Source organism: Protomyctophum bolini (genome assembly GCF_963924005.1).
Source record: "Protomyctophum bolini genome assembly, chromosome: 9".
Taxonomy (NCBI): domain Eukaryota; kingdom Metazoa; phylum Chordata; class Actinopteri; order Myctophiformes; family Myctophidae; genus Protomyctophum; species Protomyctophum bolini.
Window position 1 is genome coordinate 43,876,886 of NC_137870.1, and position 11,034 is coordinate 43,887,919.

Below are 11,034 nucleotides of genomic sequence, written 5' to 3' on the forward strand. Positions count from 1 at the left end.
ATCGCTCTACAAAAAAGGTTAAAAAAAAGAGAACACAAAACAATAGGCATGAATTAGTTACACTATCCAGACTAACAACTTGCATTTTAGCGATTCAAATAAATATTACATAAATAAATTATAATTATACATACCATCAGTATAGCGGCGCTTGTCCCTATCGCTGCATCTGCGTCGTTCACGAGTCGGTGACCAAGACTGACCAGAACTTTCGTCCCCAGAATCTATCCCTGCAGCAGACTTCAGAGATCTCACACTATTTTGAGAGCTGAATGGAGACTCTAGTCGCTGTCTTTCCAACCATGCGCGGGTGTGAAATGAACGTGGAGTCGACGCACCCGAACCCGATACATGAGATGACTGGGATGAAGCAGGGACGGAACCAGGATCGATCGGATTCTCGATGGCACAAGAAGACTGTGATAACTTTATCGATCGATCTTCCTCTTCATCAGACTCCAACTCAGAACCCGTATCAGCTTTTGGGATGGCACGGACAAAGGCATCCAGCGTCAACTGACCACGGCCCGGAGCTGCAGGAAGTTTGCGCCCCCCACGGCCACAGCTTGACCGGCCACGGGCTGCAGCACGACCCAAACGAGAGTAAAAACACACAGATAAAAACACAAACAGTAGAAAAACAGTGTTATAGGTGACCAAAGGAGTGAACGTGTGTTTGTGTAGGGTTGAATAAGTTCGGTGATGTAGGCAGGGGCTTGGCCGTGGAGTGCTTTGTGGGTGAAAGTGAGGATTTTGAAATGTATTCTATATTGTACTGGGAGCCAATGCAGTGAGGCTAGAATGGGTGTGATGTGACATTACATTTTTGACCTGGTGAGTAATCTGGCAGCAGCATTGTGAACCAGTTGCAGTTTGTCAATGGATTTTTTGTTGAGACAGGTGAAGAGTGAATTACAGTAGTCTAACCTGGAAGATATAAATGCGTGTACGGACAGTTCTAGCTCAGAGTGGGAGATGATGGACCGGAGTTTTGCAATATTTCTGAGGTGAAAGAAACAGGTGCGAGTGAGTGATTTGACGTGGTTGTCTAGGTGCATGGACTGGTCAAAAACCACACCCAAGTTTCTTAGGTGTGGGCGGATGTTTTCCTTGAGTGACCCCATAAAGGAAGCCACTTTAGTGACAGTCTTGTCCGAAGCAACGATCAGCACCTCCGTTTTTGTTGCGTTCAGCTGCAGGAGGCTGCTCCCCAGCCAGCGAGCAAACACGCCTGGAGGGTGGTTAAAATGTCCAGTTTGTCCGGTTTGAAAGAGCAGTGGAGCTGAATATCGTCCGCGTAACAGTGGTATTTGATGCCAGAGAATTTATTTATGAGGGGGCCTAGAGGTAACATGTAAATGGCACATATATAAAGTGTCCCTAATACAGACCCCTGTGGAACGCCACACGAGAGGGGTGCAGGGTCAGATCTAAAAGGGCCCCCGGCAACTGAGAAACATCTATCTCTCAGATACGAGGCGAACCAATCAAGGGCGCTCCCGGAGATGGCCACCCACTCGCTGAGCCTCTCCAGCAGCAGCAGCACCGCGACTCGGACCCACACGAGTCTGGCTGGATCTAGCAGCCTCGTCGCCAGCAGAACCACCGCGGCGGCGTCTCGGGACCTTTCCTCGTACTACAGCAACACAAGGCTCGTCGCACTCATCCTCACCTACTCCACCACCGCGAGATGCACGCTTACCAGCCGACATGATCACACAAACAATACACAGCTACAGATACAGATACAGATCGCTCTCTCCAAACACGTCTTCACTCTTCACTTCAAATCTACCTACTCCCACAAAACCGTGAGAAAATATAACGCCTTTATATATGCCACTGTTTGTTTTGATTGGTTTCCTTTGATTTCAGGCGTTGTTTAGGCGATGCGGGCGCTTGTTTTGGATTACGGGGCGGCTAGAGCCATGTTGTTTCTTTTTTCTTTTGATGTGATGCTGTGATGTCTTGTGTGCAAAGTCGGCAAACGTATAACTTTGATAAACATATAGCTGGCGTCAGAGTGACACAAATAAAATAAATTGAGAGATAAAGTTGTCTGTTTGTTTTGGTTGTGTAATGGATTACCGAGCCGCGGCTGATACTTTTCAACCTGTTCATGGACTATTTTTTCCATCACTTTCGAGACGGCGCTTAGAATAGAAATTGGGTTTCTATTCTAATTTACTCCCTTTTTTGTACAAGGGGGTTACTTTGGTCTTAATGTGTTAAAGAAAGGCATGAAACTTACTGAGGTGTGGGTGGTCTTCAGCTTCCTGTTTAATAAAAACATCTTCAGCCTCCTGTTTAATAGAAATATCTTCAGCTTCCTGTTTAATAGAAACATATTCAGCTTCCTGTTTAATAGAAACGTCTTCAGCTTCCTGTTTAATAGAAACATCTTCAGCTTCCTGTTTAATAGAAACTTCTTCAGCTTCCTGTTTAAAAGAAACGTCCATGGTTGAGTCTGGAGAGTTCATCTTCACCTGGGAGTGATGCATCATGGGTATTGCAGTTCTTACGAGTCTGGAGAGTTCATCTTCACCTGTAGTCTGGACTCCGGTCTGAAATCAAGTGAATAAGGAAGGACTTTAATAACTGGAGACCTATAGTCCGGCAGCCGGGGGTGTGGAGTGGGATATTTGTTATATACAGTTTTTTTCTTATTGGCCTAAAATATTGCCTATATACTTAAATTAATATACGGTAATGAATCCACTTGCTGACTGGCTGTCGGATTTGAGCAACTTATTTGTGACTCTTTTTGACACAGAGACAGTCATGGTGGCAAGACTAACTGTTCAGAGGTTGAGAAAACCTTTTATTATTATTTTTATCCAAAATGACTCTTCACATACTAGACTCTAGTATGAAAGTAGGCCTGCTTAAAACATGTTGTGTAGTAACTACAACTGCAGATAATTTGCAGATGTAAATGTTTGCTTAGACAGGTAATGTCTTCACTTCAAATGTAATTGTTCTAATTTCAAATGTTTTATTCTCCCTTCAAATTCAATTGTTCTACTTTCAAATGTTTTTTCTCTCTCTCTGAGAGAGAAGCTACTTATAGCAGTGACTGAGAAAACAGACTGAAAAACAATGCTGTATGAGTGAATGTGTGTGAGCGCGGGTTCGCAACTGGTTCTGGCCCACATCAAGTGACCTTTTTTCACCTCAAAGACCCTTAAAACAAGGCTCCAGCCTTCCCAAAACAAGCTAGTCAGGCTACTTGGCCTCACTCCCAGAACCCACCTCACCCCTGCCCATTTTCATAGCCTGCCGCTGAAATGGCTTAGGTAGGTAGTATATTTCCACACTCACCCCAAAGGGCCACTATATTTCCACACTCACCCCAGAGGACCACTATATTTCCACACTCACTCCAGAGGGCCACTATATTTCCACACTCACCCCAAAGGGCCACTATATTTCCACACTCACCCCAGAGGACCACTATATTTCCACACTCACTCCAGAGGGCCACTATATTTCCACACTCACTCCAGAGGGCCACTATATTTCCAAACTCATTCCAGAGCGCCACTATATTTCCAAACTCATTCCAGAGGGCCAGCCTAATGGCATATTACTGTTTTAGCAATATTTTTGCTATCATTGGAATTGAAATCCTGAGTTATATACTGTACAGCTTTTGTCCCCACACGTCACAATATGCAGGGGTTAAAGCAAGAAAAAAGCCGGTCAGATTTTTGTCTCCTTTTTTCTTCATACTCAAATCAAAAAACTATCACAGATTGTATCGTCCCTCGGTGAGCGGTTATTTCTTTATCATGATGATCAACGACGGTAAGATGGAACAATGCAAATGCGCTGTTGTTACGGGAGGTGGGCAGCAACACTAACCGTGTCACAACAGTCTTTCCACCTCGGAGGAAAAAACACCACCGTCCCTCTGCGAACTCGGCTAGCTACACAGCGTCTGACATAAAACCGCTCCTAATTAGGCTTTCTGTTCAAGAAGACTACGTTACTACAAAAGCAGGTGTTACATAAAGGTACATATCCCTAGAATGGAAGATGGTAAAATAAAGAATATATAAAAAATTGGAGTGGACAAGTTAAGCTTTCTTTTGAGGTATGCTGTGTGATTCTCGCTATAAGAGAACATTTACTGTCGGTCTAGGAAAAGGTTGTCCAATGCTATCATCGTAGCGTACAGGGTAATCAGTTTGCGGGAGTCGTTAGCACACTTTGTGTTAAGTCAGAATAGCAGGGGGACATCGAATCGAGCACAACAGACTTATAATTGCGCACAGTGTTGTGTGCAGCAAATAGCAGAAATACAAGCTCACAGCGCGTAGCATTCGTGACAAACTGCGAACTTGCAGATCTGCTATTTACTGTCTGCGCAGCAGTGAGCACGAGTCACGACACCGGCACGCCAGCACTTCAGTATTGCTGTGTTGGGTTACATTCAGCAGCGCGTGGTGCATTCTGAGCAGCTGATCGATATATTATTTGAGTGTGAATGGAAGCTTGGTCATTTGGACTTTGGAGAGATCTCTTAGTACTAGTAGCAAGTATATGCTGCGTTTTGATGACTTAATGTCATTCACACCGTGGACATGGCTTCATACACCCCTCTTATTAAATGTTTTTGCAGATTCTCACTGATCTCATAAGTGGCCAATTTAAAGTCCTCAAGACGAAAATCCGTCCCCCGGAAGGAGAACTTTAAATGAAAGGAGAAATTTGGTGAAGTATAGACTCGCAGGGACCACACATTTCACGCCCCCAAATGAGACAGCGTCCCCACTTCTGGTCTGTTAGAATACGATTGATAAATAGGATCAATAGGATTGACTTGACTACTTTTAAAATAATATGAAATGAACTGAAGACTATATTGATTTGAATAAAAAATATGTTTCCAAATGTATGAAGTATCTTTGTCAACATATATTGTTGTTTTCTCAATAGAGGATGTATTTCACCTTGAATGAGTTACCCATTTATGGGAAGTCACTTCCTTTACGAGGCTACGAGCACCGACGTTGAAGAGTGTCTCAATAATACATCCCAATCCCGACTGACTTTGTTATTTATGTCTATATTTTGAACATGTCACAGGCTTACTAATATGTTCTACCTACCGCGGAGCTCCGACGGTGTGTTTTACCGTTGTCAACTTGTTGTATAATTAACTTGGCTGAATAGTTGCATGGGAAAATAACCCATGTTAATGGAGGAGTGGCGTATCCTGACCTTTTCAACTACCTATAGTGAATTCTCCAGATGAGTATTAATAATTGGTCATACTATATAAAACGGAACACAACAAATATATCTGGGTATTGAAAACCTCAAGGGATGCGACCGTGACGTATATACCGTGCAACCCCTTTAATTTGAGATTTACAATGCTAGCACTTTTGAATCTCTGATGGAGTAAATTATAGTATATTGTGGGTTGTATATGGCGTGAACGCGCGTCGGTCGCCACCGGTGTGCGAAAGGTTCATTGACAATAACGGAGGCGGCTGTTTTGACGAGCGGCGTTCGCAGACGGTGTGTGCAAAGCTTGATACGATTTTTGTTGCTATTTTCTGAATTGTAACATTCAGCCTATCAACTGCTTTTAATTATAGGTTGTATGTTAACTGTATGTTAACCTGTCTTGGAAGAGCCACCCATCGACTGATATACGGCAACCTTCCCCGTGTTTCTTCACTAGTCGAATTCAGAAGAACAGTTTGCCAGCCACTGCTACAGCGCTGACAATGAGGTTATATCTTCCCTTCTTCTCTGGAGTCCTGCCTCAAAGCAGACCAGAGGTAGAAAACTGTCGTTCCCTGATGTCATCGCTAGGGACACACGCATCAGTAGGCAGGAACTGGGGATGGCAATGAAGGACTGGGAAGTCTGGCGTGACATTGTGAAATCCATGATCTCGACCGCGGTCGAAAAATGATGATGTTAACTTTATAAACTAAATACAAATACATTGGACATAAAAAAAGACAATATAATTTTAATACTACTCATTAAGCTACTAATTAGACTGAAGTAATTAAAGCGGGTTATGTTTGCGAAACAATAATATATCAGTATTCTGACATTAACCTGAGGGCCACATGAAGTGAAGGTGGGGGCCGCATGTGGCCCCTGGATGACGACAGAGTACATAAGGGGTGCCCACACTTTTTTAACTTGAGAGCTGCGATTCGAAACTGGCCTCCATAACAAAGTCAAAGTCATGTTTTTCCCTTTTTTACTTTATTTAACTGTAGGCCTATATCTAAATACTACAGCATCCAGAGGAGAAGTCTTAACAGAACCATCTAAATACTACAGCATGCAGAGGAGAAGTCATAACAGAACCATTTAAATACTACAGCATCCAGAGGATCAGTCATAACAGAACCATCTAAATACTACAGCATCCAGAGGAGAAGTCATAACAGAACCATCTAAACACTACAGCATGCAGTCATAACAGAACCATCTAAATACTACAGCATCCAGAGGAGAAGTCATAACAGAACCATCTAAATAGTAAATACTACAGCATGCAGAGGAGAAGTCATAACAGAACCATCTAAATACTACAGCATGTAGAGGAGAAGTCATAACTGAACCATCTAAATACTACAGCATGCAGTCATAACAGAACCATCTAAATACTGCAGCATGCAGAGGAGAAGTCATAACAGAACCGTCTAAATACTACAGCATGCAGTCATAACAGAACCATCTAAATACTGCAGCATGCAGAGGAGAAGTCATAACAGAACCATCTAAATACTACAACATGCAGTCATAACAGAACCATCTAAATACTACAGCATCCAGAGGAGAAGTCATAACAGAACCATCCTATAGCCTAAATATGATGATTCCTTTTGTCCCCCCTTTTTCTATGTCTTTAAATGTTCTCATGAATTGAAAATGGAGGACCCTGATGTAAACGACTCTTAGTGATTGCCATAGTTTCGTCCTCAAATAAGCAGTTTTTGTATTATTGGCCTGTGCATTTGTTTGAAATGTACCCATTCTACATACTGTAGAATGGGTACATTACCCCCCCCCCCCCCCATCCACTATCCACTACAAAATACACTGATGTAACGTTATGTTGACATTAATAGTGATTATGCAACCAATCACTGTATATTGTAACGTTTGGCACGAGCTGGAATCTTAGCCTGATCTCCAACTCAGCAGGGCAGGCCAGGCAACAATTAAGCCACGTAGCCAAGAGAGCTATAGCTCCCTTTGGAGGAGCGATACAATGTTATTACTGCTGCTATAGTAGTAGGCCTACTGCTTGTTTAGAAGAAACAAGTTACAATATTATTACTGCTGCTAGTATTATAACTATTGCTTGTTTATAACAAACAAGTTACAATAGTAATACTGCTGCTAGTATACTGCTTGTTTAGGGATTTATTACAAACAAGCAGATATGACTGAGATAATTACAACTCGTGAATCGTTCCATGTTAAAAAAAAGAGTCAATATAAACTATAAACGTAACGTAGTAGAAACAATTGGGTGAATCAGTTCATATTACCTGCTGTGTTTCAGGGTTGAGCTGCTAAGACGACGACGCTGTTTGCAAACGAAACCTTTTAGTTTTCTTTGTGTATTTAATAACAAACATATTTCACACCAACGCTCATAGGGTTTTGCACATGCGCACATTGCGCAGTCTAGCGCTGCTGCTGCTGGAAGCGTGCACGGTGCACATACCATAGACGGGCGCTAGGGGGAGCCATGGTACCGTGTAATACAGCGGAACAGCTATAGGCCTACTGTGATCTCATCAAAGTCTAACTTCACTAAATCATATTTTAAATATAAATGTATAATATAGAAACCATTTGATGGATCAAATATAACAGTTCAAAAGGTTTTCCACTCTTCCACTCACACACATCACACATAGGCCTACACTTATTTATATTTTTCTACCAATTTACTTTTTCATATACTGCCTGTGTTAGCCCCTCTGGGAACCCCCAGTAAAGTTTGTATACGTTACATATAGAGTCCCTTTTAAATGTCCATGAATTGTGGATAAGCTATTAATGAAATCCACATGTCACACAAACATATACACGATGCAATGCAATATAACTACAAACTAGCGGGTAACGTGTGCCTGCAGAGATGATTTTAGGTGTTGAGTTAAGTTATTTTAATGTTCCCTCTTTATATTGTCTTATGTTGTTTATCAAATAGTCTACCATATCCAACACAGACTTATGAATTGAAACTTTGGATATTTCACAGGGACTGCCTCTGGCACCAGAGAGCTTATCATGCTCAGGGCAAAATATGAATATGTTCATTTCCAACAAAAGGAATTCTTCATCAGAAGCTTGGGAGTAAAGGCCTATTCATAGTCTGGATGTATGCCTAGCCTCAAGTATTATTTATTTCCATGTTGAACTTGCCATCCACCAACACTCACCTTTGTACATGTCACACTCAACCAACAAGCAATTACATTTGCATACTTCACTGATAATTAAGGATATGAATAAAACAAATGCTGTTTAGTAAACGGGCCTACCACACCAAAATGTCACCTATTTTAGGTTTATTGCTTCTAGGTCTTCTTGACATGTAGCCAATAGCTACTGGTCCACGGAGTAGCATAAAAGCATAATTGATTTATTGTGAGCAAAACGTTTCAACTAACCCCTGGCATATTTCCGGCTTCATCATTAAACAAATGGAGGGGATGCCATTTCCAAACATCCAAACAGGCTTCGAAAAAATGGGAGAATCTAAAAACGAAATACAAGGTAAAGTTTATACATAACATTTACTTTCTATATTGACCTTTTATTCAACTTGAACGCTTGAGTTAACAAATAACACAACATAAATATAGCCCCTAGAAGATGTTGCAGAGATCTCATGTCTGTGTTCTAGAAACACCTGCCGAGGATATTGTCTATAGCCTACATGCATTCATGAATCCACTTGCTGACCGGCTGTCGGTATTGAGAAAATTAGTTTGATAGGGGTTTATTTGTGACCATACATTATCTTGAAAATCTTGCCTTATAGGATGTTAATGTATGGTCACATATAAACCCATATCAAACTAATTTGCTCAATACCGACTACCGGTCAGCAAGTGGATTCATGAATGTAATGTCTGTGTGTGTGTATATATAGACAAAATGTAGCGAAGATAATTATTTTCTGACTCCTGAGTAATGCCCAGTAATGTTTATTTAATTCATTCAGTTTTCTAATCTGGGCCAAGACATTTATTAAAAGATGATTGCAGGAACCCTTGTGTGACATGTCCTTAATACAGGATCTGGAAAGTATATTAATTGCCATTGACGTTAAGAGCCATGTGAAAGGATGTGACCAGATATGCTGGTTTACCTTGTGTACAATAGAGGTCCTTTAAAGTGCCAAATCGGAATCCTGCTATACTGAACAGTAGAATAGAGTAGTATTTATTTATAGTTTACTAAATATTTCTATACTATATAAACTATTTAAAATATGATGATGAATGATGATACAGATTGTTTCTCCCCTAATGAGGGGAGTTAATACAGTCATGTATTAGGCTGTTTCTAACTCCCCTAATGCGGGGAGAGAGGGGGGGGGCTATAGTTGTTGAGTACTTAACAAACTTGAGTACTTCTACTCAAGTGGTTACCGATTATATTTAAATGGAAAGTTTAAGTTTCGAACTTCCCTAATGAACATTCCAGAGAAAGAGGCAATCACAGCTCATTTTAGGTGAGCTCAGTAGGATACAACAGCAGTGCCAGTGACTACACATATATTAGACGTGTGTGCGGAGGACTTCATTGGCATGCAGACTAAATTGGGGAGGGTGGGGGTAAAACTTTATTGGCTGCTGCAAATATTATTTTCAGATATATCTGCATAGGTACAATTACAATGTTTAATTTCAACAATGCTGTGCATTTCATTTCCGCAGGTAAAGTATGATGTAATACATTTAACATGTCAAACCAATCAGACAGGTATTTATCCTAATGTGTACACATACAAATGTATTAAAGCTGCTATAAGCAATAATGTCGAAATCTTAATTACTTTTTTATTTTTTTAGACAGCCAGCAATGGGTAGAACGCTCCGAAACAAAATGTAGTCTACACATCTAGGGGCCGTAATCTGCATTCAAAGATGTTTCTAGAAGCTTTGTCATTGGTCGAGAAGAAAAACCGGTCGCAATGACTAACCAATCGGGAAACAGACAGGCAAATTGACCAATGACAAAGCTTCTAGGAAAAATCTTTGAATGCAGATTGCGGCCCCTAGATGTGTCACAGAGACTACATTTTGTTCGGGAGCGTTCTACCCATTGCTGACTGTCTGAAAAAAAAAAAAAAGGTAATTAAAATGTTCACATATTATTGCTTATAGCTGCTTTAATCCAACCAATGCATTGGAGGGAGAAAAAAAACATTTTTAACAAATAAGTAACCATTTAGTAATTTCTAGGTTATATTGATTGGACATAACAGCAAACACGGATTCCAAAAGGGAGAACACAAAAAATAAGTCCTTATGGTCTTGTTTCCATTCAGGCCCAATGCAATCAATTCATAGACATGACATGAAGAATAACAAAAATCACACTTGTGTGAAGTGAGGGGTGCTCTTATCATTATACATCACATTCCATGCTCAGCCAATCAAATCATCACAAAATGTCATTCAGGTCTTTTTAGCCTCAATGCGTACATCAGCCAATCAAATCATCGCTATGGGAAGATGATCAGCCAATCAAATCATCGTGTTTGTGTTCACACACAGACAAAGCTGGCCATCAATATCAACAACAAAATATATCATTACAGGAAAGAAATCACTAATTATGTACAAAAAAACACTATATGTACAGAGTGGCGTTAGGGAGGGGGGTGATCACCAGTTTAATTATTTCTTCCCATGTCCGTATATATACCTACCCCGACACTAGGGGACGCCATATCCCAGGTCCGTATATTTACGCCAACGTATACTCCGTTTATATAATGGTTGAGTCCCAGCGCTGCGTTTA